Below are 27,255 nucleotides of genomic sequence, written 5' to 3'. Positions count from 1 at the left end.
AGTGGGCCACAAAACCCCTAATTTAATTTCAGTGCAGTGGATTATCTTTGGAGAGCGATATTCAAAAGAGAGGAAGATTTTGCAGTCCCAGAGCAAAGGTTCTTTCTTTCTCACTGCCAATTCCCAAGAGGGATTTTGAAGGAATTGGATTTACTTTCTCTCCCCATGTAGACATAAAACCACAATTAGCAAGAGGTTAGCCAGAGCAAAGGTTCACCTTCCTATTTCCTTTTGTTCTCTCGTCCTGTCATATATGTCGTCCCTCTTCCATTCTTCTCTCGAGAGTGCTACAGTTCCAGCATTTGGCCAGTAAGAGGAGCTATACTATGTGGCTTAAGGGGAAATGAATTACTTGAGAAGTGCTGAAGGGTGCTAAATGCAATGGATATATCTGAATATAATAGCACTGTATGTCACATCCTCATCACTTCCAACTTTTCAAGGTCCCTTTCTTTTCTATGATCCTTTGGAAACACCGTCTGCTTCATTATCAATCCAGGTCATAATGTTTTAAGTCAGAAAAAAAAGCAAGCAAAGCAAAGCAAATTATATAAGTTTATCAGATCTGGGCTGCAAAGATCTAAATGATCAGCTGATGCCTACATGGAGGTACTAAAATTGACATTTACTTTCCTATTCATTTCCTATGAATTTTGATTTGAATAACGTAACAGTGGTTTGATGAAAAGCATGAAATTCTTAGCTAGAAATACCAAATGGCAGTACCCAATATTCTTTAGAAACAGAGAACGATTGTTTAAATGAGATTAAATACACTCTTAGACAACGTTGCTTTAGTGGAATGAGTTGTTAGAATACTAAAGTCATCAACAGGCATTTGAGACTCAAATATGTATAAAAAAACTATGCAAGAGAGTGATGGCTATTGTTTCACTTACTTTCTCATTTTCTGATCATGCAGATTCATTTTTTGAAAACTAATTTGCTACAAATGGACAAATCTGGCAAGAAAAGACAATGGAGGGATGTGACCCCAAGTGGCTTTCTGAACAACAATGGGAGAAGAAAACATGAAAAGACATTTCAACATAGTTAAAAGGTTGGTGTGATGCCATTGTCACAGTGTTTTCTCACACAGGAAGCTTGTCCAGTACTGTATATATTTCACATTTAATTCTTTTTTTTAAAAAAAATGGGTTAGAATAATTTAGACTTTTCACAACCTGGCCATGCAAATTAGAACTCTCCAAATTGGAGCCTGGTGTATGTATACATTTCTTGAAATGTGGTAGCAGCACCCAAACTGTACAGTCCAGTAGTCCTTCTACCTGAGTTGATGCAATTTCCCCTAAGAATGTATCCTATTAGTATTTATCAAGGTTTCCATTAATTACTTCTTGAAAAATCTCCTGATTTTTTCTCCAGAATATTGGATCCTTCCATTTTGTGGCTCACTAAATAGAAGAGTTACAGATCTTCCATTAAAGTATGAAAGAAGGGCATTTTAAGAGACACCTGTAAAGCTCTATGCCAAAATAAGTAGGAATGTAGGTCAGAGTCGGAAATAAAAGTAGGAAAAGAACATAAGAAGGTGATAGAAAATGGAAATACCCAAAGGCAGTCTGTGTAATTTAAAATAACATAAAAAATAGAATTATGGCCCATTATAGATGTTTAATTTATCACCATATAAGCTTTTGGTGGACTATAGTTCATTCTGTTGGATTTGTGCTGTACTGTAATCGATGGTATGAGGATTAATTTTGGAAGCTCATGAGAATGTTAAATAAATTGGAGCAATTCAGCCATTAGATTTGTGAACTTATTCTGACAAGTGCTTAACTGGGGTACTGGGGAAGTTTTCTGGGGAAAACACCAGAAAAAGGTTAACTGACCTAGTCAGTAATTCTCAGGAACTTAGACTGAGCGCCAAACCACTCAGATGTTACTCAGGGCTGAAGTAACCTTCCAATTAGTAGGATTGTGGGAATCAAATAAGGGTATTGCTTGTTTACTGGGTCCTCCAAGAAAAAAAAGTTGGAAAAACTGAATAACCAAACTTCTCCACTTCAGCCAAGGACTGGATTAGCAGTTATATGGTTTAGACTAACTGTGGAAACTGGACCAGTGAAGAGCTTACTGCATGTCCAGATTTAATGGACATTTTAGGCAAAATGACTACATGACAGGAGTGACATACAGAACTGCAGCTGAATTACTGATTGAGACTGGAGAGAAAGGGACAGTAAATTGCTCGGAGATACAGTGTCCTGGAAGAGTATTTTAAACTTATTCCAGAATTATTATTCTTGGAAATCTGTGGCAACCTGTTGAATTATCTCTAGGGGTTCCGTTAGTTCAGGGCAAGTATTTACATAGCTGCCTGAAAACCCAGGTGATTGGTGAGGAATTTTCTCTTCTCCACAGTGTGGATTCCAAGCATTACAGTAAGCAATGCAAAACACAAAGACGAAGAAACTGGGTTTGCTGAGAAAATGCGAGCAGAAGGCACAGCTCAGAGCAGCAGCGGGAAGCTGCCTGGGCGGGAAACTGCACGGGCTGGGCCACCGACTGGCAAGGCCTGGACTTGGCTGCCGGCCAGGCGAGATGGTTCTGTTCCCTATGACTCATGCCGCTGTGAGTCACCCCCACGCGGCAGCCTTTTGGAGTACTAACAAACACTGGGTTGCTGGGCAACGGCAAACAAAATGAAGAGAGGAGAGAGGGAAAGAGGGGGGAGTTTCCCTGAGCCCCAGAAATGAGGGCCCTCTTTTGTGCTCCAGAGCCCACTCCTTTGCCCTCTGCATGGAGGACTGTGCCTTGGCCATGGCTGCTTATTGAAAAGAAGGGCCTGCCCCTCACGTCAGGAAATCAACAAGGAGCTCTCAGCGGAAGGGACTCCCTATGCTTCTGGGTGTGTGTGGTTCATTCCACAGCCTATTATTGCATGGTTGACCATATATGGCTGCTTATATTAAGGATTAGTTTTAATCCCTTTAATAGTACACCACCAGAACTTCCCTTCTATTGGCAGCTTGCCAGCTTGCTCCATTAAATTCTGCAGATGGGCAGCTGCCTGCAATGAATTTTGCTCCAGAGAGCCTACTGAAGGGGTGGGGAGAGATTGCAAGGATCTTGCCCACAGGGTCTAGCTTTGCCTCATTGATAACAGCCACAAACTCAGCCAGCTCTGGCTGAGGAGGGAGGGAGGGAGCATCACCTTGCAGGATGTTCTGTCAAACCATTATTGCCATTAGCTCAGATATTGCACTTCTTCTGGTGGTTTGGAGGAACAGGGCCGTGCAAGGAATCAGCACATTTGTCCTGTGGTTTGCAAGGATTAGGCAGGCTTTGAGGCAGCCCTGCTGGGATGTAAGTGAGTCAGTCACCTCAGGCAGCAGATTTTGGGCGCCATCAAGAGCAGCAGACAGATCTGAGCCACATAGCACAATCCTCTGGGACTTTTTTCCCCCCCTGTGCAAGCCCCTTGGAAATCCACGAGAGTAAACCTGATATGTTCCAGAGAGATTTACGAAGGGAAACTCCCTAGAATGCAAAGTTTTAACCCTCTGGAACTACACAAGATATACCCAGTCCCAGTCATTTGCAGGCACAGTAGACTCAGGGAAAATCTACTGTGCTGCTATCTGCTGGATTGGGCCTCTAATCCAGCTGCTTTAACAAAAGGGACAGGTGGCATCTCTTTTTGAAACAGCACACAAGGAAAGCCCTTTACACCAAAGTTCTTCTAATTTCATATTTGAATGATGGGTCATTCTTCCCCAAAACTAGTCATAAGATGGGGGATATTCAGTCTCTCCTGTTTGGAGAGGAAGCAGTCAACCAGCCTCCAATAAGCCCCATCTCTCTTCAGAGCTTTAGGCCCTACTCCAGGGGTTGGAGACCTTTTACGGCCCCATCAAACAAGATCAGATCCACAGATTTGGTCCAGGCTGTCTTGAGTGAAGTGATGTATGTGAGAAATATCCCTTGGCTTGGATTATCCACCATGGCACCACCATGTGTTGGGGTAATTTATAGAACATATCTTGAAAGACTTAAGTTGGGGTTGCTGCATGGAGTCACATCTTGCTGCCATGGTATATCCACCGGTACTTGGAAAAATGTATGCTGGTGAGTCTTCCTACTGAAACTACTTCCGTTTTGGAGTTAGCCTTGGATTTTTGAGGGCATACCTATGTTTTCATGTCCATTTGCATCACTTCCATTGGAAAATTTGGCATCAGTTGTATTCCAGCAGCAACAGGAGCAGGGCTCCCTTAGGAGGAATGCCATTCAAACACAGGGCTGTTGCCCAGAAAAACTGGAAATCAGAACAGACAGAGGGAGTGTCACAGATTTGGTGATAGTCTCTCTCTTGATTATTTTTTGAAACCCTGTCTATTCTAGGCAGCTGATAAGCATCTTAATACCCGGAGGGGTCAAAGAATGTTAGGTTGCAGGCAAAGCCAATGGCAAATAGTAAGACTGAGAGAGCTGCTGCCTGGCTTGCTGCCCTTTATAAGTCTCTAAGGAGCTAATACCAGCTACTTTTCATGTATTATGTACCTTGCTAACATGCATGGTTATATAAAACTGAAAAGAAAATATTGCTTGTTAGTTACTGCTGATATGTTGCATATCCTTTGATGACTACTTGCTAAAGAATGTTGTGCTAAAGGAAGGGCTTCTACTATCTAATTACATTACTGAGAAGTTTTATAAGCAATTATGTTAAAAAATAGTGTCATGCCCTTACAGGATGGTTATGGGGAAAAATTGGGAAATATACATGTCAAAACCTTTCTCATGTTTTTAACTGAAAAATTGTTTATTCCTTATTTCTACGGAGGCATTCAGGCATCAGCTTCCCTGGGCTGCATTATTTGTATGGGAATCCTCTAAAAGACTCTGTGTTCCTTTGTGTTATGCAGCTGTAAGTCTACTTTCATGATAGTCACCATGACCTTATCTCAGGGCTATCTGTAGTTTCTGTCAGTCTGCCTGATGGCTGAACAAGCTTGCTTCATCATCTCAAAAGTCTGGTGCAGTGGTGGGTTTCTACTGGTTCACCCCAGTTCAGGCGAACCGGTAGTGGTGGCAGGAGGCTCCACCCACCCACCCGGATGTCATCACGAACGCTCTGCACATGCACAGAAAGTTCTGCTCATGTGCAGAAGTGCCATGCGCAAGCGCACACTCACAGTCTCGAACCAGTAGCAAGGTAAGTGGAACCCACTACTGGTCTAGTGGCTACCTGTGGGGACTGAAATACTTTGCAGTCAGGGCCAAAGCGCCCATATATATTGACAAGATGGAAACAGAAGAGAGGTTCCATTTTTGCAGTGGACAGGGACAGGGTTGTGTTGTGGGGCTCTGCACCACTACAAAAGGCTTAGAACTGGCAGTCTTGGGATCTAATATTTTTCTGGATGAAGTGTAATTTGGGCCATCTTTCTAACAAGGATCATTGTTACATACGGATGTACAGTACGTGGTAAATTTGCATGCCCACTGCTGATTGGTTGTTGTAGTGGTGGGAAAATTAAAGCACTGTCAGTGGCCGGCTTGCATGCCGGCGCTCTATAAAGAGCCAGGCTCAGCAGCTGCCGAGCCGTTCATATTCCGTTTGCTGATCAATAAAGAGCTGAAGGTTACCAATCGTCTCTTCCTCGCCTTGATATAACAATCATTGTTTCATGGCTTCCTCTGCTATTCCTACACACTGTTGTGGACAACAATACTACTACTTTTGTTCAATATACCTAAAGAGGGCTTTCTCAATCATGGTGGCCTCCTGATATATTGCATGGCAACATTTGGCAATGAAGTCAGGCAGTTATAGACCAAAGCATTTGGAGTTTGCCAAGCTGGAGTAGTCTTCATCTAACCTCCCTTCCCACCAAAAAAATCCTTCCATTGTAATTATAGCATAACATAGTGACTTGGTAACAGGCTAGGCATAGTGACTATATTCTTTTATGCCTACATTTAGATATAGATAACTGTGAGTTACCTTTCTAGACCAGTTATAAACTAAATTGCCCATTGTGTCACTTTTCTGATTAATTTTTCCTTATTTTGTATATTATAGCATTAAAACACCCACCCACCCATATCTTTTGCTGTCATCTGGATTTTTGCATCCCAGATTTGCTAGCCACACTCTTGATTGTCTCCACCAGCATGTGCACATTTCCAGGCCAGCTTGTAGAGCAGTCCTATTGGTCTGGCTCATACAGGCAGAATTTAATTGGGGGAGGCAGCCTTTAAAAGATTGATTTGTTCAAGGGAGAGAGAATAATTGTTTAAATTTCAAGACTTTATGAGTAACAGGACAAAAATTTAGTTTTTGGTTACACCATGCTCTTCCACATTCACTTGGTTCCCATATTCTCAAACAAGTAGCACAGCAACAAAAGAATTGGATAAACAAGGAGCAGAGGAATATTGAGAAATATAGCTGAATTTGAAATTTTTATAATTTGTAATTCTGAATATTTACTGGGTAAATTTTATAAATCTATTAGTAAGATACGATTCAGAACCTGAACTGATTGAAGATTGTCAGACTGAATAGATGCAAAATCCATTCTGAATATATTTATACACATTGATTTCCTTTGTAGTACAGCATACATACATACATACATACATACATACATACATACATGTTTAAATACCCGTTTCTCAGAAAAGATCCATAAATTCACCAGACTCTCAAAGAGGTCTGTAAAACAAAAGAGATAAGAAATTCTGATCTAGTGGTTAAAATGGTAGACTAAGAACAGGAAATCTGAGTTCTAATCCTCTCTTAGGTACCAAAGCCAATTGGACGATCTTGACCAGTTACTTTCCCTCAGCTCTCAGGAGAAGGCAAGAGCAAACCATTTCTGAAAACACTGCCTAGAAAACCACAAGGACTTGTCTTCATAGTTCCCAGGAGTCATCTGTCTTAAAAGGAAAAAAAATGCCCAGGACTCTGAGCCATATAAAGCTTTGTAGATAGCAGTCAACACCTGGAATTGTATTTCATATTCACAGGACCCGAGAGTGCTTACAGAAGTTACCCTCCTATTGTGAGGTGCAACAGACAGGACTTTAACAGGCATTCTCAGTGGATGCCCATCTTTGCCTCTTAAGGTGAAGGTAACTCCCATTCTCATGGCCTTTGAAAAGCCTGTAAAAATGTGGCTTTTCTGGAGACCGGTGTACAGGACAGCCATTGGAATTTGGAGACAAAGTTTTACTAGTGTTCAGTGTTGTCCATTCTCTAGAAATTTAAAAAGGTAAAGGTTCCCCTCGCACATACGTGCTAGTCGTTGCTGACTCTAGGAGGCGGTGCTCATCTCCGTTTTAAAGCCGAAGAGCCAGCGCTGTCCGAAGACGTCTCCGTGGTCATGTGGCCAGCATGACTCAACACCAAAGTCGCAAGGAACACTGTTACCTTTCTGTTTAGGCAAGAAATAAGTCCTGTAAATAGATACATTATTAGCTTTACTTCTAAACAACCTTCTTGATGTACATCAATAATTGCTTTTGTTTTAACTCTCCAGCCACTGGATGTCTTAGCAATTGAAATAAACTTGGGCAAAAAATTTGATCCTTTCCCAGGGTGCATCTCATTGCTCTCCTTCCTTGTAAATTATGAAGATACTCTTCAGCACCCAAACCCAACCAATCATAGTGGTGACCATCTTAGTTCAGCCCAAGCTTAAGATGCCACCAGAACATTGATTTTCTTGGGTCACTCTTGGTTTCTCAGTTGAGCAACCACAGCTTGGATTGCTGCATGCAAAAACCTGTCTGATCCCATAAAAGAGCGAAGACGCTTTCGTTCTTTCACCTTCCTATAATTAAAGGGTGGCAACTGACAAGCTGCTTTTCTCTTGGCCAGAGTCCCATTTATTTGTTTAATCCTGCAACATGCTAGGACAGAAAGAGAGGGCTCCCCCAGATCTGCCCTTGGGCACCAAAAGCATGGGAGGTGGAATTGTTCCCTTTCTCCTTCTTCTAGGGTTGCCTTCGTTGTTCTTTCACATCATATCCCAAGAAGGAATTAGTCTAGAAAAACCAAATCTGGGTTAGGCATGTCCTTTCCATAAGGGCTGTCTACAAGGAAGTGCCCTTGATCATAGCAGATTACTGTAATGATAGTAATTACTTGGCAGTTACATTAGTTGTTTTCATCACCCCAGATCCCAAAGCATTTACAAGCTCCAAGTGTTCACTTAAGTAAAACAGAAGGCTCCCCTCCCTCATGGGAAGAGGCTGCTCTTTATGAACGGATCTCTTGGCAAGGACCAGATCTAGCTGCCTCTATAGGGTTAAAAACAAGACCAAAGAAGATCCCCTCTGGCAAATGACCCAGAACCTAACTTGTCTTGCTTGAGCCATAGAAAGTAGGACCTGCTCTGTTTTCAAATTATAAACCGTTTCTAGCTAGAGACATGCCTGCTATATGTGCTATAGAAGTACATGCTCTAGCCTAGAGGATAAAGGTCACATAAAATTCTCTAATCCATCCCACTACTTGGGGGAGACCATGGATAGCTAATGGTGGCAGCTTAATGCACAAGTTAGAGTGACTTCTCAGTAAACCAGCTCTAGGATTCCTTATTATAATTATAGACATTATCGACTCTTAGGGTAAAATGAGGAATTACGTGAGGCTGCTCATAGACCAGTAAACAGACTAAATGAGTAAAGGCTGCTTGCATTAGATGCAACAGGAAGCAATGAGATGACAAGAGAAAATGGAGCGGGATTTTGTTTTTTCCGAGGCAACAACCTCCTTCCACTTCCACTTGTCCTTTTGATTCCGCCAAGCCCAACTTGGCTCTCTGTGGAAAGAGAAAGGTGCTTTTCTTTCCTCCCTCCCCAGCATTCCCAAAGAAGCTCCACCCTGCCAAATCATTACTAAATGGGTTTCATGCTTCAGGGCAGCCTGACTACTTCCTGGGTGGCCACTTCCCCAGCAGGATGAAGGGTTGAAGAAAAAGCGTTGTCCTCAGTTTGCACCAATTTAGCAACCACCCAGGAAAAGAGAGAGAAGGAGAGGGGTACCTTCTGTGTGGACTAAAAAAATGACATGGTTGGAGCTTTGCAGACAGAATTGGTATGTGCATGTTTGTGTGCGTGTGTAAGAAAAAGAACACATTACGTTCCTATACTATGGTACAAACATGTCCTGATGTATAACCTGTCTTGGATGACATAGACTTTGTCTCATTTTCAGCCAAGAACTCATCTTCAGCAGCGGATTCCCCCTTCTCTTGATACATCCATCTTGATATTATTGAGGATAAAACACTACAATATGTCTTCCTCCCCTCTCCCCCCCCCTCCCTCCCTCTCTCCACGTTTCAGGTTCAACAACACTGCCAGCCATTAATATTGAATTTAATTAAAATTATGTACTGATTCTCTGATTATACAGATTAACTCTGATTGTGCACCTGGTAGATAAATTTAGTACTCTTCTCCCTGCTTCTACTCTAATTGGAGACCTGGTAGACCAAAGAGCATCTCTGTGTCTTGATCACCAGTGCTCATCAACCAGCCTGAAAAACAGCCGATGGGCCCTGTAAGGAAGTGTATTGAATTGGGAGAGCTCCTGCTTCTCTACATGGGCTGCCAAGCACCTGTCAGATACTTTTCAGGCTACTTTTAAAAATGGGCTCAGTATTATTGCAAAAGACAGTAAACCCAATTTTAAAAATTCCTTACAAAACAATTGACAGGATCATACTGAGAATAGAATAGAATAGAATAGAATAGAATAGAATAGAATAGAATAGAATAGAATAGAATAGAATAGAATAGAATAGAATTTTTTATTGGCCAAGTGTGATTGGACACACAAGGAATTTGTTTTGGTGCATACGCTCCCGGTGTACATAAAAGAAAAGATACGTTCATCAAGGTACAACATTTACAACACAATTGATGATCAATATCAAGAGTGGTAGGAAGGTGAAGTAGGAAGGAGTTCTCCCCTTGCTGTCAATCAAATGCACTGATCAATGAGATATGCAGTTCTCTGTTAAAGCAGAAGAACCTCTTGTTTTTGACAGGTGTAGCAATCTGTCAAAACAGGCCTTCTTCCCCAGCCCACATTAAGAAGAGTGATTGACAGTAGTTTCTTCCACTCAGGTGATGCTCAGTGAACAGAGAAGCAGTGCTGAGAAAATCCATCAATTCCTTTTCTTAATTTATCCTGCTTTAAGCTTATTAATTATCCTGCTTTAAGATTGTTAAGGACAATGCAGGTCATCAGCCTTGTTAATGAAGGTAGAATATGGCTCAGAATCAGGACACCAACTTTTTAATCCTCCAAATATTTCCCCCAGCAAGAGGACTGATGGAAGATTATGGTAATTCTCTTGATTAATGTTGTAATTAATTAGATGGGAAGGGTTAAGAACAATTTGCAGTAAACTCTCAGTTGGTTCCCCTACAGCACAGGTGTCAAACTCACCGCATCACATTGCTGTCACGTGACGTATTTCAACATTTTTTCCCTTCGCAGAGCTGGGGTGGGTGTGGCCTGCACATAACGCATCCGGCCTGCAGGCCGCCAGTTTGACACCCCTGACCTACAGCTTTTTTCCTAAAAATGATGAATAATGTTGGATCCTCTTTAGAAGTCGCAGTAAGTTTTTTGTGGGTCTCATATGTCCATCAAGCCTCTTTTTTCCTATCCCAGAAACTGTTAAGTTTTATCATCCAACTACTACATTATAGGGCAGTATAACATTTTACCCATTTTTGACAGGAAACAAAATAGCGGTAAGCCACCAGTTAAAAAAAGGGGGAAAAAGAATACACACCAGAAAGTTCAGTCCCTACCTACTCATGAGTTATGACTGAGTCACCATCTCACCTGTTGTGGTGCTCAACTTTCACTCTATGGGTTTAGCCGCTAAATATTGCTCAATCTTCATCAGCAAAACAATAGAAAAAGAGAAAGCAAGCTCAGGGTAACTAGGGAAGCAAACTGTGGGTGTTTTCACCTTAAGGGAATGCTTAACGTTAGTTTCAGAAGCTTGGCAACTTTTTCAGGTGCCAGATGCAAAACCAAAAACTCCTGAGATCTTGCAAGTTTGTTCAATCTCACCCAAATTTCATGTGATTAACAAGATAAAGCTTTGTAGGATTGCCTGCCTCTGATTCTATCTACGCATCCCACCAGAACCATCAGGGTGGGCATGCTCTAGGTCCCATTTCTCCAGCAGTATCCTCTTATAGACCTAGGAGTCATACTTTCATTATCTGAGCTTGTTTGGAAATGCTAGCAAGGGAGTTTCTAGCAATTCCCACTCCACCCACCTTTCCCACCAAATTTATATGGCCCTGACCTTGGTTTTTATGAGGCAAAAAATACCTGCCTGTTCCCACAGGTGTTTGAGCTAGAAAGTCAAGTGTTGTGGGCAGTTATATATACTGCTAAGCAAATAAATAATTATAAGAGATATAGGTATTCCCCCTGAATTTTCATGAATTTTCATGTGAGAACTCTGAATCAAACAAATTTTGAAAAATTCACCAAATTTCATCCATTAAAAAAATATTTCCTTTGGGAGTTCCATTAACACCATCAGGATAGTGTGGGCAGTTTGATATCTGTTGATCCCTTATTGTCAATTCCTATGTAGGGCATGGAATAAGTAGAGCTTTGAGGTGAATTTTGAAGGAAGAAAGAAACAAAGGCGGCATCACTTCTCTTACTTTCTAATACTGTTTGTAACAATATGTATATGACATGATCTGGGAAGACCCATATTAAAATTGACCCTGAGACTTAGAGGCAGTAAGTTTCTCTCAGCCCTAGCAAAGTAATACTATCTCTGTTTGATAAATCCAAAGTTCTTCATAAACTGACAAATGAAATACTTTTGGTACCAATTCAACACAACATTAATATTTTTAAAACTTATCTCTCTATCCCAAATAAAACAAACAATATTAAAGTAAAATGGGGCAGTCGTAAAACAGATAAAATCAGGGGTGAAATCCAGCAGGTTCTGACAGGTTCTGGAGAACCGGTAGTGGAACTTTTGAGTAGTTCGGAGAACCAGCAAATATCACCTCTGGCTGGCCCCAGAGTGGGATGGGAATGGATATATTGCAATATCCTTCCCCCAGGAGCGGGGAGGGAATGGAGATTTTGCAATATCCTTCCCCTGGAGTGGGATGGGAATGGAGATTTTGCAGTATCCCGCCCCTGCCATGCCCACCAAGCCATGCTCACCAAGCCACACCACACCACACCCGCCAAGCCATGCCCACAGAACCAGTAGTAAAAAAATTTGGATTTCACCATTGGATCAAATCAGGTGTGCCCACATTTGCAATGATAAGAAGTTCACTCAGTCTTTCTTAAATATTTATTGAAGCTTCCAAAGAACTTGGAAAAAGATTTTCTTGTGAATAATTTTATTTTAAGGTCATTAAAATATTTTAACATTGATTTAATAAAATTGGTTACTTCAACTCTTTATTCCAATTTTCTTGCAAATTACCAATATCTTCTTGATGATATGCTCCCACAGTGGGCTAATTTTGACTACTGAGGTTCAAATCTTCTAGAACACTTTTTAGTCACAAGAGTAAATTAGGAATTTTAGAAACTGCTCGTGCATCAGGTCCAAACTATAAATTCAAAAGAAGCTTTAATTGAATATACTGCCATTCAGCAGTTTTAAACTAGCCAGTTATTTTGGCAACTCATCAAATGCTTTGCAACTCATTAGCAATACAGAAAGCTGATCTAAAAAATGTCATAATCTACCCAAGGGCTCTACTAACCTGCAATTCCCAGTTTTGAATTATCCCAAGTTTCTAACTTTCATGTTTCAGGCATCTAACTTAAACTTTCAAAATCCTCCAAATGCATTTTGCAGCCTGGAAAAAAAATAGACATTTCTCTTAAAGATGAACTAGGTTCCTGCCAATACTAAGTGGTCAAATAAGTTTCTAGTTGTGGCTATAATATCTTTTGCAAAAAATTCCACAAAGAATTCCACAAAGAGATAAATGTTAAAATTCATGAAGATTAAAGCCCCCATTTTGCCATTGTATAAAAATAATTTACCAATTTGTTTAAAATTCTTGAAATATTAACCACATCTATTCATTTCAACTTTTATCATTCTACACAGAATATAGGAATTTTTAACTATGTTATTCTATGCCAATAATTTTTTGATACATTCAAAACAATTTGAGCAATATATATATTTGCTTTACAAATTTCCAAATATATTTTAAATCAGTGGTGAAATCTAAATTTCTTTCCTACCGGTTCTGTGGGTGTGGCTTGGTGGGCGTGGCTTGGTGGGGTCATGTGACTGGGTGGGTATGGCTATGTGACTGGGGGATCAAAAGATAGAAACTCACTAACAATGTCCTGCTGGAGCAGGGTTGGACTAGATGACCTCCAGTTCCCTTCCAGCCCTGGATTATCCTCTGAAACTGCACCTAGTGCCAGGTTTGTAGTCCTTCCTTCCACTCCTTTTTCCTCCCTCCCTCCTTGCCTCTTTCGTTTGTTCGTTCGTTCTTTCTTTTCTCCCCCCCTCTGTCTTTCTCTCGCAAACGAACCCCCCCATCCCCCCATTTTTTGCCTAGCAGGCATCAGCTTTTTTACCTTTTAAAAAATGCTTATAAAAGTTTTTTTAAAAAAGGCTCTGACAATCAGGCACCTCAGCTGGGATTATCAGAGCCTTGTTTTAACCTTTTAAAAGCATTTTTTTTACAACCTCTTCAGCCGAAGAGGCTCAGCTGCGCATGTGTGTGGGAGGGAACAGGGATTTTTGCTACAGGTTCTCTGAACCACCCGCCACCATTGCTACCGGATCGACTGATCCAGTCCGAACCGGGAGCATTTCATCCCTGCTTTAAATCCAAATGAAAGCTTATCAACTTATTCCAGTTGATTGAAACCTGAAAGTTTATCAAACTCTTATATAATATTCACAATGATGCACTGGTGGGTTTAACTTACCTTTGCTATCGGTTTCCTCACGCATGCTCACTTCGCTCACCCATGCATCACTTCTGCACATGCGCAGAAGCTTCTGCGCATGCACAGAGCTTATTTGATGACGTCCAGCCAGGTGGACAGAGCCTCCCGCTGCTGCTGCTACTAGTTCTCCCAAACCGAGGTGAATCGGAGGTAACCCACCACTGCAATAATGTTAGGAAACAATGATAATTAATCAACTGGATCCAAAAAGCATTTGCATGTAGTTGCTTTTATTTCAAAATATATTTATATTCAAAAAATTCTTGCTATCATATACTACCTTCAACAACCAACTTTCAATTCCATTTTCCTCCAACACATTCCACAGTTCTGACCTATTTATAGACTTCCTCTAAATCAACAAATGTGCAATATACTGTCTCACCATTACTGTATGTTCACCCCCAGAATTCACCTCTAGTTCTGCCATTATCTCAGTTCAGTGATTTCCAACCTAGGAAATCCAACTTTAATTTGCAAAAACAATTAAAACTAGTTTGAGATATCATTTCATACTTCACATGCATTTTAGCCTATTCATTCCAGACTGAACACTTTCACTTCCCTGCATGTATTCATCAACTTCACAAGATCTGACCACTGTCATTCAAAATTACATCCTTCCTTTTTCTATTACTTTCCCAGATGTGCAACGATGAGTATTATTTCCTTTAATCAGTTAATTTAGCTATTACATTGCAGCAACTTCCATCCCACCCTATCTCAGTCAATTCCCATAAGGAAGTATACTTGGAAACTACAGCTACAGTGAGAATAGGCAGCCTGGACAGTAATGGGTATATTTTATTTTATTTTATTTTATCTTATTTTATTATTTTATTTTATTTTGTTAGGGAATTTATATTGCTGCCTATTCTCATGTGGCGACTCAAGGCAGCTTAGAGGAAAATAAAAACCTCAAATATAAAACAATAAAACTAATAAAAGAGAATGATTAATGAAAAAGAATAATCACATAATAAATTAATAAAATAATATAATAACCCCCCACCCCAGAGACAACACATCACACAAGCCATTTAATAGGCTCCATCCCACTCTATGTTCCCCAGGCCGGTTGGCAGAACCAGGTCTTCAGCGCCTTCCAGAAGAACATTAGAATGGGGACCATTGATATATTCTGATTACATTTGGTGGACATAGCTGCCTAGAGCCTTCAGAAATGGGTGGCACACAAGCACAGTGGATGAATGAATGAATGAATGAATGAATGAATGAATGAATGAATGAATGAATTTGTTCATTCATTCATTCATTCATTCTGCTTTTATTTTGGTGTGATGGAATCACCACTGACTGACTGGTATCTGATGTATTGTTCTGAGAATCACTGAGAATCCATGTTTATTAATGGAGTCAAACTGCTCAGAGAAAAAAGGGGGGGAAAACATTGACAAGGTCTTGGATCAAAAACGTGATTAAATCATACCATGTTCTGACACAAATCCAGGAGGACATGGTTAAACTGTCATGGAACATTTCTGACTTCTTACTTGGAAACAAGCAGAGGTTGTATAATCTCTTGCTCCCTCCCTCCCTCTCTCAAGTATACTGTATTTCAAAGAGATGTTGTCACACCAGACAAATGCATAAAAGAAGTCGAGAGGATTCCTGACATTGGCCTAGAGATGCTACAGTGCAAATCTTGAATTTCAAGGCAGATACGAATCTGGCCTTAAACTTTATTTATTTATTTATTTTTGTCACAAAGTATATATAAGCATAAGCATGAAATAATTATACAGTATATAAGCATATATACGAGTATGAGTTGTAATAACTATATTAATTGGATATAACGAAGGAAAATAATAGGACAGGAATGGTAGGCACGTTTGTGCTCTTATGCACGCCCCTTACAGACCTCTTAGGAATGGGGTGAGGTTAATGGTAGATAATTTTTGGTTGAAGCTTTTGAGATTTTGGGAAGGGACCACAGAGTCAGGTAGTGTATTCCAAGAATTAACAACTCTGTTACTGAAGTCATATTTTCTGCAATCAAGATTGGAGCGGTTAACATTAAGCTTAAATCTATTGTGTGCATGTGTATTATTGCAATTGAAGCTGAAGTAGTCTTTAACAGGAAGGACATTGTATTAGATGATTCTATGAGTTAAACTCAGGTCATGTCGAAGGCGACGTAGTTCTAAATTTTCTAAACTCAGGATTTCAGGTCTGGTGGCATAAGGTATTTTGTTGTATTCGGAGGAGTGGAGTACTCATCTTGTAAAATATTTCTGGACACGTTCAATTGTATTGATGTCAGAAATGTGGTATGGGTTCCAAACAGTCGAGCTGTATTCAAGAACTGGTCTAGCAAATGTTTTATATGCTCTGGTTAGTAGTGTAGTGTTTTTGGAGAAGAAGCTACGCAAGATTAGGTTTACAACTTTTAAGGCCTTTTTTGCGATGTAGTTACAGTGGGCTTTGACACTTAGATCATTTGATGTGAAAAGATCTTTAACAGGGTGGGGGTCATCAGTAAGGTAATGTCCATCAAGCTTGTACTTAGTGTTTAGGTTCTTTTTTCCAATATGTAAGACTTAGCATTTGCTGGTTGAGATTTGGAGTTGCCAAGTTTTAGACCAAAAAAACTTACCAGTTTTTACAGATTTTACAGATTTCCAGTGATGCAATCTAACTTTGGTCACTTTGTCATGGTGGGGTTAACAAAAGAGTATGTACGAAAGAGGAAGTTAGAAAGATCAGAGGTTCTGAGTTTTCTCCCTACTGTTACGCTTACCACAAAAATTACTGCATTAGATCACTGCTGAATCCCTTGTTTCACTGTTGGGCTTGTGGCCAGATAACACTTTCCACTACTAACATGCTATAAATCAGCGAGAGAGAAGGAGAAAGAGAAAATGTGTATTTTCACACCAGCAATTTTGAATTGCGTGTTTATATGCCTATATATTTTCCTTTTTATAAAACTTAAGTTTGTTTATGGCAGTGCATTGCTGTGACCTAAACTACGACACTGTTCAGAACCAGAGAGTTTTCTCTAAGAACATTTGCCTCTTAGAAGCAGTGGTGGGTTGCTACCGATTTGCACCGGATCGGGCGAACCTGTAATGGCGGCAGCAGGAGGCTCCACCCACCTGCCCAGACAATTCTGCCCATGCGCAGAAGCTTCTGTGCATGCGCAGAAGCGCAGCATGTGCATGAGTGCATGCGCTTACACGGGATTTGGAACCTGCCCCTGCTTAGAAGGACCCAATTGGTAGATTGTCATGCGGTTGAGCTTTGGGCTCAGTAATGTTCATTCAGGAAGGAATAGATTCAATCAAGTTTAGCCTAACTTGACAATGCCTTTGCTGTTTGGAGACTCAGTCATTTCCTAATAAATATTAAAAATGGGTGTTAATTGATTAAGTGTATAGGACCCTGAAGCACAGCTTTTTTATAACTAGATTGTGGCAAATCCATCATAGTACTCACCTCTTTAATTGAGAGGATATGAATAAGTATCACAATTTCTTTTGGAGTATTTTTTTTGGGGGGGGGGATTTGATGGCTAGAGAATGCTTTTATTTTTTTTATTGAAAGAGTTTTAAAAAACAAAAACATTTTCCCCCTTTCCCCCCCCTCCCTCCCCAAAAAAACCCCTTCCCCCCTACCTCCCCCCCCCCCGGCTTCCCGGGTCAATCACAAGGTATTGTTATACATAAACCAAACATAGAATAAAATTTTCCCTTCCAATCCAAATAACCACATCCAAAGCTTTTCATCTCCCAACCCCCTCCCCATTACATAAAATAACTTTCTAATTATTCAAAGGCAATCTGATATTTCTTAATCTGATATCTGTTTTGTAGATAATCAATCCATTTTTCCATTCAATTAAATATCTTTCCTGCGTATTGTCTTTAAAAATGCTGAGATTTTAGCCATCTCAGCCAAATTAATGACTTTCAGTATCCATTCTTCTATTGTAGGTATCTCTTCTTTCTTCCAGTATTGTCCAATCAACAGTCTTGCTGCTGTTATTAAATTCAGAATCAATTTAGTCTCAATCCCTGTACAATCCGTTATAATTCCCAAAAGGAAAAATTGTGGCAGGAACTTTATCTTCTTCTTCAGTACATTTTGAATAATCCACCAAATTCTTATCCAAAAGACCTTAATTTTCTTGCAAGTCCACCAAATATGAAAATATGTAGCATCATCACAATCACACCTCCAACATTTCGCTTGGATATTAGGATACATACATGATAATTTTTTGGGATCTAAATGCCATCTATAAAACATCTTATAAAAATTTTCCTTAAATTCTGTGCTTGTGTAAACTTAACATTTCTAACCCAAATTTTCTCCCATGTTTCCAACATTATTGGTTCCTGAATATTCTGTGCCCATTTTATCATACAATCCTTTACCAAATCCTTTTCCGAATCTATTTCAAGCAACACATTATACAATCTCTTTATATGCTCCTGGGTCTGATTTCTAATTTGCTTTATTAAATTTTCCTCCCTTTGCATTATACCAATTTTTTGATCTTCTTTCCATCTAGCACTTATTTGCCCATATTGAAACCAAGTATAATTCCTCCCTTCTTCATTTAATACCTGTAATGATTTTAATTGCAATCTACCTCCTTCAGCATACAAAAGTTCTTTATAAGTAATCATTTCCTGTTTCTGTTCTATATTTATATTCTCTATTGCATGTCTAGGGCTCGCCCATATAGGAATCTTGTATTCTAATTTATAGGAATATTTTTCCAGACCATAAAGAGCACTTCTCAACACATGATTCTTAAAAGCCCTATCCACTTTTTTTCATAAAATAAGTACGCATGCCATCCATATAACAAGTCATAACCTTCTATATTCAAAATTCTTTCCTCTGTTAAGTTAAACCAATCACTTATTACTGAAAGGGCTACTGCTTCATAATATAATTTAAAGTTAGGCATTCTTAAACCACCTCTTTCCCGTGAGTCCTGTATTATTTTCATTTTAACCCTCGCCCTTTTACCCTACCATATAAATTTATTAATCCCAATCTGCCAATCTTCCAAATTTTTATCCTTTTTAATTATTGGTATCATCTGGAACAGAAACAAAATCTAGGTAACACATTCATTTTAATAGCCGCAATCCTTCCCAATAGGGATAACTGCAATTTCTTCCAGACACTCATATCATTCTGAACTTTTTGCCATAGCAAGTCATAATTATTCTTATAAAGTTTCTTGTTCGATGAGCTAATATAAACCCCTAAGTATTTAACCTTTTTTACTACCTCAAATCCTGTCATTTCCTCTAGTTTTTGTTTCTGTTGTATAGACATATTTTTAATTATCACTTTTGTTTTATTCTGATTTATTTTAAATCCTGATACCTTTCCATATTTATCAATTACTTCCAAAAATCTACTTGAATTTATAGGATTTGTTAACGTAACCACTACATCATCTGCAAAAGCTCTAACTTTATACTCATGTTGTCTAATCTTAATTCCCTCTATTTTCGTTAATTCTCGTATTTTATCTAATAATGGTTCCAGAGTCAAAACAAACAATAATGGTGATAAGGGACATCCCTGTCTCGTTCCTTTCGCAATCTTAATAACTTCTGTCAAGCTACCATTTATTATAATCTGTGCTGTTTGTTCTCCATAAATCGCTTTAATTATTCTAACAAAACAATCTCCAAATTGCATTTTCTCTATTAATTTAAATAAAAAATCCCAATGCAATCGATCAAAGGCTTTCTCTGCATCCAAAAAAATAAGTGCTGCTGAAGTATTCTTCTTTTCCAGATATTCCAATATATTAATAATCTGTCTAACATTATTCCTCATCTGCCTCCCTTTTATAAAACCAGATTGATCAGTATGAATTCTTTGTTGTAAAACTAACATTAATCTATTTGCTATTATTTTTACAAAAATCTTATAATCATTATTTAAAAGTGAAATCGGCCTGTAGTTACCAGGTTTAGAGCAATCTTGCTCCTCTTTTGGTATCAGTGAAATAAAAGATGTTTTCCATGACAGGGGTATTCCCACTCCTAATTGTATCTGATTAAATAATTCTTTAAGTGGGCCTAATATTTCATCCTGTGTTTTTTTATAATAAGTTGCTGTAAGACCATCTGTACCAGGGGTTTTCCCCATTTTTAATTGTTTAATTGCCTCCACTATTTCTCCAGTAGCTATCGGCCGATTCATTTATGATTATTTGAAAGATTATAAGGTTAATATTCTAACATTAGAACAGAGGGAGGAGCTGGATGGCTAGAGAATGCTTATCTAACGTTTCCCCCCCACCCCAGCTCCCCATATTTTACAATGGTTATCTTGGGCAGTATATAAGTCTAAGTACTATTACTATTATCTGCTAACTCAAGATATTTTAACTGATTTATCACCTTCCATTTTAATTGAGTATTCCAGTGGTTCTCAACCTTTTCTTCACAAAAGACCCCCTTTAAATACCTTTTATGGCCACAGACGATGACCATGGACCACCAAGACTTAACTCAAGATTTAAATCATAACATTTCTTCAAGCCTTTGGAGACACACACACCCCCCGTGAGGATATTATAGCCCTCCAGGAGTTCGTGGATTACAGATTGAGAATCACTGGACTAATCAATTTAACTGCTCTTGCACTTTACCCACACTGCTATATGGGGCTCTTTATTGGGCGATTAAGTAGGAAATGAGTTTATATTGATTATCATGAACAAAAGTCTTTTTTTTTAGGGTGGAAGGAAAAGCAGTGCCTCACTCTAAGGTTGGGGCACAGCAAATCAGTTAACTCTAATAGTGAGTGCAAAAATCCTACTCTTTACTCTATGACGTAGACTACAATACTGCTGCTATCATTGGAAGATGCCCTCTGCTGGCATCTTTTGGAGAGCTGAGTGATGACAGCTGTCACCGCAGACTTGCATTGAAGGTTTGTAAACATCACCACAGGACATGGATTACTCTAAGTCAGAGTACATCAGAGAGAAAGCTAGAGATTAATTCTCCAGCTATTTGAGTGATAAGCAAAGTTTCAAAGTAATTTATCATCTAGAGGCCTGCTCAGCCACATACCATAACAGTCAAAACAATAACCCCTCCATACAATTCCCTCTCCCTGCGCATGCGTGCATCCGTTGCACACACAAACATACACACACACACACACACAGAGAGAGAGAGAGAGAGAGAGCCTTGCTGATTCAGTCCTTTGGAATGCATCCCGTCTGGGTGTGTGGGAGTGCTGGGTACCATGCGAGCCCCAAAGATCCTGGCATCTGGTAAGAGTAATTACCTAGAAAGGGCATCTCTTGCTTTTGGAGCTGTTAGGACAAGGCTGCCTGCCAATCAGCAAGGTTTGTTGTGCACACATGCGCATGTTCCTTCAGAAGGAAACAAAGTCTCATTCTCAGTCTATGCCTTTTAAGTTTTTCCTCCCCTGAGTTGTTTGCTCCTCAGCGCAAATCATTTATATGCAGGTTAAAAAAAACAACAACCCACAAGGCCCAGTGCAAAAAAAAAAAGGGGGGGGGGAATGACCGCCTACATTATCCACTGTGAAAACTGTTCATGCCTTCCTACAGTTGCTTCCTGTTTTTTAAACAGCAGCTACTGAACCTGCAGGGAGATTCTCATCTTTTCCTAAAACAGCTAAATCTGCTCTAGCAACTTTGGCAGGAGCATCTTTCTAAACGTCCAAGGAACTAGTGCATGGTCTCCTCTAGCTGTGGCTTATTGATTTCAGAGAACTTTTTTTAAAAAAATATATAAATTAGAGTTTAATTTTCAAGGGCCTATTCTCTATTTTTTATTATCCTCAGCATACCCTACTTCTATTATTTATTTCTTTTTATTTTTTGTATCCTATTACTGTATATGCTTGTTTTAGTTTAAATATTGCTTTCCACTACTTTACCTGAAATAGAGTGTGTGATTAACCCCAGATGGTTTTTAAATTGGGATTAAATTAGTTAGTTTGGGGGGCTAGAGGCTGGTGCTAGGACATATTATATATTTTAGCTAGCAGAACAGCAATTTCACATTTGATTATCTTAAAATGTTTAAATGGCTGTCATTTGGTTTTGGTAAACATGATTTAAACTAAGCCACCTATCTCCATAACCCCCATCTCAGACACACCAACAACAGCCAAGCCTCCTACAACTGACCCCATCTCATTGGGTTCACAACCCCTAGTGATCACAGAAAAGGCAGTGCAGGGCCTATTTCACAGACAAAAGCCAGGAAAAGCTCCAGGCCCAGACAAGATAACTCCTTCTTGCTTAAAAGTCTGTGCTGACCAATTGGCCCCCACCTTCACCTATATCTTCAATAAATCACTAGAGATGTGCTATGTTCCTTCTTGCTTCAAATGCTCTACCATCATCCCAGTGCCGAAGAAGCCCACCATCAAGGAACTGAATGACTACAGACCAGTTGCTTTAACATCTGAAGTCATGAAAGCCTTTGAAAGGCTAGTGCTTTCCTACTTGAAAACCATCACGGATCCGCTGTTAGACCCCTTGCAATTTGCATACCGAGTAAATAGATCAACAGATGATGCTGTTAATATGGCTCTGCACTACATCTTACAACATCTTGAATCTCCAAAGACCTATGTAAGGGTCCTCTTTGTAGACTTTAATTCAGCATTCAATACCATCATTCCAGACACTCTTCTAACTAAACCAAATACAAGTGAACAGACTTGTAAGTGGATCATCTAACAAACAGGAAGCAGCAGGTAAAGCTAAGCGAGATCACTTCAGATACTTGTACAATTAGCACAGGGGCCTCCCAAGGCTGTGTGCTCTCCCCATTTCTCTTCTCTTCTCTCTGTATACCAATGACTGCATCTCCAACGATCCATCTGTTAAACTACTGAAGTTCGCAGATGACATAACAGTAATTGGTCTCGTTCGAGACAATGACGAATCCGCATATAGACGTGAGGTCGAATGACTAGCCTTGTGATGTGACCGTAACAATCTGGAACTGAATACACTCAAAACTGTAGAAATGGTGGTAGACTTTAGGAGAAACCCTTCCATACTTCCACCTCTCACAATACTTGACAACACAGTATCAACAGTAGAAACCTTCAAATTTCTAGGTTCTATCATATCGCAAGATCTAAAATGGACAGTTAACATCAAAAACATCATCAAAAAAGGACAACAAAGACTGTTCTTTCTGCGCCAACTAAGAAAGCTCAAACTGCCCAAGGAGCTACTGATCCAGTTCTACAGAGGAATTATTGAGTCTGTCATTTGCACCTCTATAATGGTCTGGTTCGGTTCTGCAACCCAACAAGAAAAACACAGACTTCAGAGGATAATTAGAACTGCAGAAAAAATAATTGCTACCAACCTGCCTTCCATTGAGGACCTGTATGCTGTACGAATCAAGAAGAGGGCCGTGAAAATATTTACAGATCCCTCACATCCTGGACATAAAATGTTTCAACTCCTACCATCAAAACGACACTACAGAGCATTGCACACCAGAACAACTAGACACAAGAACAGTTTTTTCCCGAAGGCCATCACTCTGCTAAACAAATAATTCCCTCAACTCTGTCAAACTATTTACTAAATCTACACTACTATTAATCTTCTCATCGTTTTCATCACCAATCTCTTTCCACTTATGACTGTATGACTGTAACTTTTTGTTGCTATCATGAAGGGTTAAATTGCAACCTATGACCATCATTTGTGTTGTAAATGTTGTACCTTTGATGTATTTTTTTCCCTTTTTCTTTTATGTACACTGAGAGCATATGCACCAAAACAAATTCCTTGTGTGTCCAATCACACTTGGCCAATGAAAATTCTATTCTATTCTATTCTATTTCAAATTTCTGGTTTTGGTAAACATGATTTGGCTTGTTTCATTGGTTGTCACCACTCCATGCCTGCATTCCATCTCTCTCCCTCTTGAAAATATCAGTTCAGAAATGACCTAAACCAGGGGTCTCCAACCTTGGCAACTTTAAGACTTGTGGACTTCAACTCCCAGAATTCCTCAGCCATTAGTTGAAGTCCACAAGTCTTATGACTATATGACTGTAACTTTGTTGCTTGTATCCTTACCATTTATATTGATATTGATTGGTTCCTGATTGCTTATTTGTACCCTATGACTATTATTGTTGTACCTTAGAATTCTTGATGATCTTTTCTTTTATGTACACTGATTTGCATCAAGACAAATTTGCACTGATTATGCACTGATTATGTACATTTGATTTGCATCAAGACAGTTTCCTTATGTGTCCAATCACACTTGGCCAATAAAAAATTCTATTCTATTCTATTCTAAAGTTGCCAAGATTGGAGACCCCTGACCTAAGCCATCTTCTGTAGTGAATGGAAAAGCAAAAGGTCCAGCTTGTTTCACAATGTTTGTATTCTCCTTTAGGAATCCTTCACTCCTTTGTTAAGAACATCCCTAGCTGCTGATGCATTTAAAAGTATTGTTAGTCTTAGTGACATCAATAATCGCCAAATTATGACAGTGCAGTTTTGGGGTTTAAAGTGGTTTTAAGGGTAGGAATGGAAACCTCTCAGAAGTGTTGCATTAATTCTTCTGTTCTTGATTTGACAAAAAGCTAAAGACACAATTTGTTGAAAATTGATCATTTTGCCACCAGATACTGGGGCATGCTCTCAGAGTGCTGGAGATCACGAACAATGTACTGAGGGGCTGCATGAAGCCTCTGGTCACAAATTGCTCATCACTGGTACAGCAAAGAAAGGTGATATGGAAGAGATACACAGGATTCTCCCAATTAATACATCCAAATTTGCCTTTTCTTTATCTCCCTCCCTTCACTAAGGCATTTCTAGTTCTCTCCAAATACCTTCCATAATCCTCAAATCATTTTCATAGTACCACATGACTATTATTGCCACATACATGGGGAATTCCTCATAAGTCAGTCATGCTCCCACCAGCTGACCAAGGGAGAATCCCAGGATGAAGATTTGTTTAGGAAAATTATTTGCTCCCCATCTCACATCCAGTGACTCTGGGTGGCTCACATCATAAAAACTTTCAAGCATTAAAAACATTAAAATTAACAATCACAGAACACAGAGGATAAAATCATTAAATACAAACCATACAACAATATTCTGGCCTGTGCTCTGCTCTCTCCATCTAGACACCTGGAGGACAGGGTGAGGATTCCCATCAATGGAAATCCCGTCTTTATTTCCGAAGCTTCTGCAGAATTCCAGGGTCACCTGATGAAACTTGGGAAATAAATTATGACTCTGAAGCTGCATTTGAACAAGAGTCAGTAGGCTCATTTGCCAAATAGCAACAATTCCCAAGGGGTTGAATGTTGCTTTGGGAGTTATGAGAAACCCCCCAAGTGGAAGTGTCTGTACCACTGTAAAAACTTTGCGGTTTTATTTAGAAAAAAGGAGATGCTTGAGGAGGGAGGGGGGAGGGGAGGGGAAGGGAGGGGAAGGGAGAGGAGAGAAGATTTGACAATGGCATATTGTTGATACTGTAAGTGAGTGAACAAAGTGTGGCTGTTTTTCAATAAGGAACTTAAAGCATCCTTAATCAGGCATTTGCCTGTAGCATTCTGTGAATCCCTTCATACAGTGATGAAATCCAATTTTTTTTTACTACCGGTTCTGTGGGTGTGGCTTGGTAGGCGTGGCTTGATGGACGTGGCAGGGGAAGGATACTGCAAAATCCCCATTCCCTCCCCACTGTAAGGGAAGAATACTGCAAAATCTCCATTCCCACCCCAATCTGGGGCCGGCCAGAGGTGGTATTTGCCAGTTCTCCAAACTACTCAAAATTTCCGCTACCGGTTCTCTGAACTACTCAATATTTCCACTACCGGTTCTCCAGAAACTGTCAGAACCTGCTGGATTTCACCCCTGGTCTTATAACTATATAAACTCATCATTCTGTCAATGAGTGAATGACATGGCAACTGGATTCTTGGGCTGTTGCTTAAATCATAGGAGGAAAAGTAAAGAGACCAAGGAAATCCTGATTTCTCAGTCCTAATTTTAGCTGAATAATTCATCCCCTTCCCGAAGGTTTCTTACATCTATAGAATGAGAAGCTCCAAGAGAGTCTAGGTGGTGAAACTCAGGGTAACAGATGACTCTGCCCTTGCACAAAAGAATGATCTCTGGTTTGGTATTAACCCAGAACACATTCTATTCAGATGAGGTGATGTAGCCAAAATACAAATTGATAATTGTTTCCATGTCTCATTCCTCAGAAATCAGGATGTGTACTTTGTCTTTCTCTTATCTATGGGCCTCACCTTGTTTGACTTTACTTTTCTCTAATGCAGTAAGGAAATGGAGCAAAGTAACGGCATTTCATCTGTCCTGGGGTTACTGATAAGAACAGCAAGGCTCTTGCTCTTACACCATAAGTGGGGGCAACCACCATATCTCTTGATTTCAATGACACCAATCGTCACCTGTAAAATTGAGATCTCAAGCAGGACTAAAGTATGATTGAGCAGAAAATCTGATAGGAAATAGAGCGTTTGTTGAATGCCCAATTCTCCTTCCAATTTTTTGCTTTGTTTTGTTTTAGGATACGCATGGATGTACCACCTTTGATGCAATCCTTTGCATTGGCTTCAGAGAGAAGGAGAAGGGAGGATGAATGACCTGATTTGCCAGGGCAAAACCAGGCTTTATGTCTTTGTTCTTGTACTGTGAATTGGGAGAATGCAAGGGAGATCAAGCATGATGCTCAGTGTCCCTGCATGGCATAGGCAGCTGGGCATTCTCATAAATTCGAGAATAAACTAATGCAGTCTGTTATTAACACAGCTGCTTGCAATTACTGCAAGTTCAAGTCCCACCAGGCCCAAGGTTGACTCAGCCTTCCATCCTTTATAAGGTAGGTAAAATGAGGACCCAGATTGTTGGGGGCAATAAGTTGACTTTGTATATAAATATACAAATAGGATGAAGACTATTGCTTAACATAGTGTAAGCCGCCCTGAGTCTTCGGAGAAGGGCGGGATATAAATGCAAAAAAATAATAAAAAAATAAATAAATTTGCCCTTCAATATCCAAGTTAGCACCTAACCGATTGGTAGCCTATAGGTTACATAGGACCAGAGGAAATGCAGATAATAGCCTTGGGATAAACATTCTTAATAAAACATTGTATGTCACCAGAGGTAATGGTACTCCAAGGGAGGAGATGATACATTCAACAACATTTTTGTGAATGTACATATATTTTATTTATTTCAAATT

General features: G+C 39.6%; 1 long non-coding RNA gene across 1 annotated transcript in view; it reads left to right on the top strand.

Moving 5' to 3' along the window:
• The window catches only part of LOC131193146 (uncharacterized), a 57,946-nt gene extending 30,940 nt beyond the window's left edge, over positions 1–27,006 (top strand). The window contains exons 3-4 of the long non-coding RNA XR_009153855.1: positions 923–1,060; positions 26,578–27,006. This is a non-coding gene — a long non-coding RNA (uncharacterized LOC131193146). The remainder of the gene's footprint in view (positions 1–922; positions 1,061–26,577) is intronic.
• The last annotated feature ends 249 nt before the right edge of the window (positions 27,007–27,255 follow it).

This window comes from Ahaetulla prasina, chromosome 2 (assembly GCF_028640845.1).
Source record: "Ahaetulla prasina isolate Xishuangbanna chromosome 2, ASM2864084v1, whole genome shotgun sequence".
Lineage (NCBI taxonomy): Eukaryota > Metazoa > Chordata > Lepidosauria > Squamata > Colubridae > Ahaetulla > Ahaetulla prasina.
Note: the sequence above shows the minus strand (reverse complement) of the source record. Positions and strands in the feature narration are given on the sequence as shown.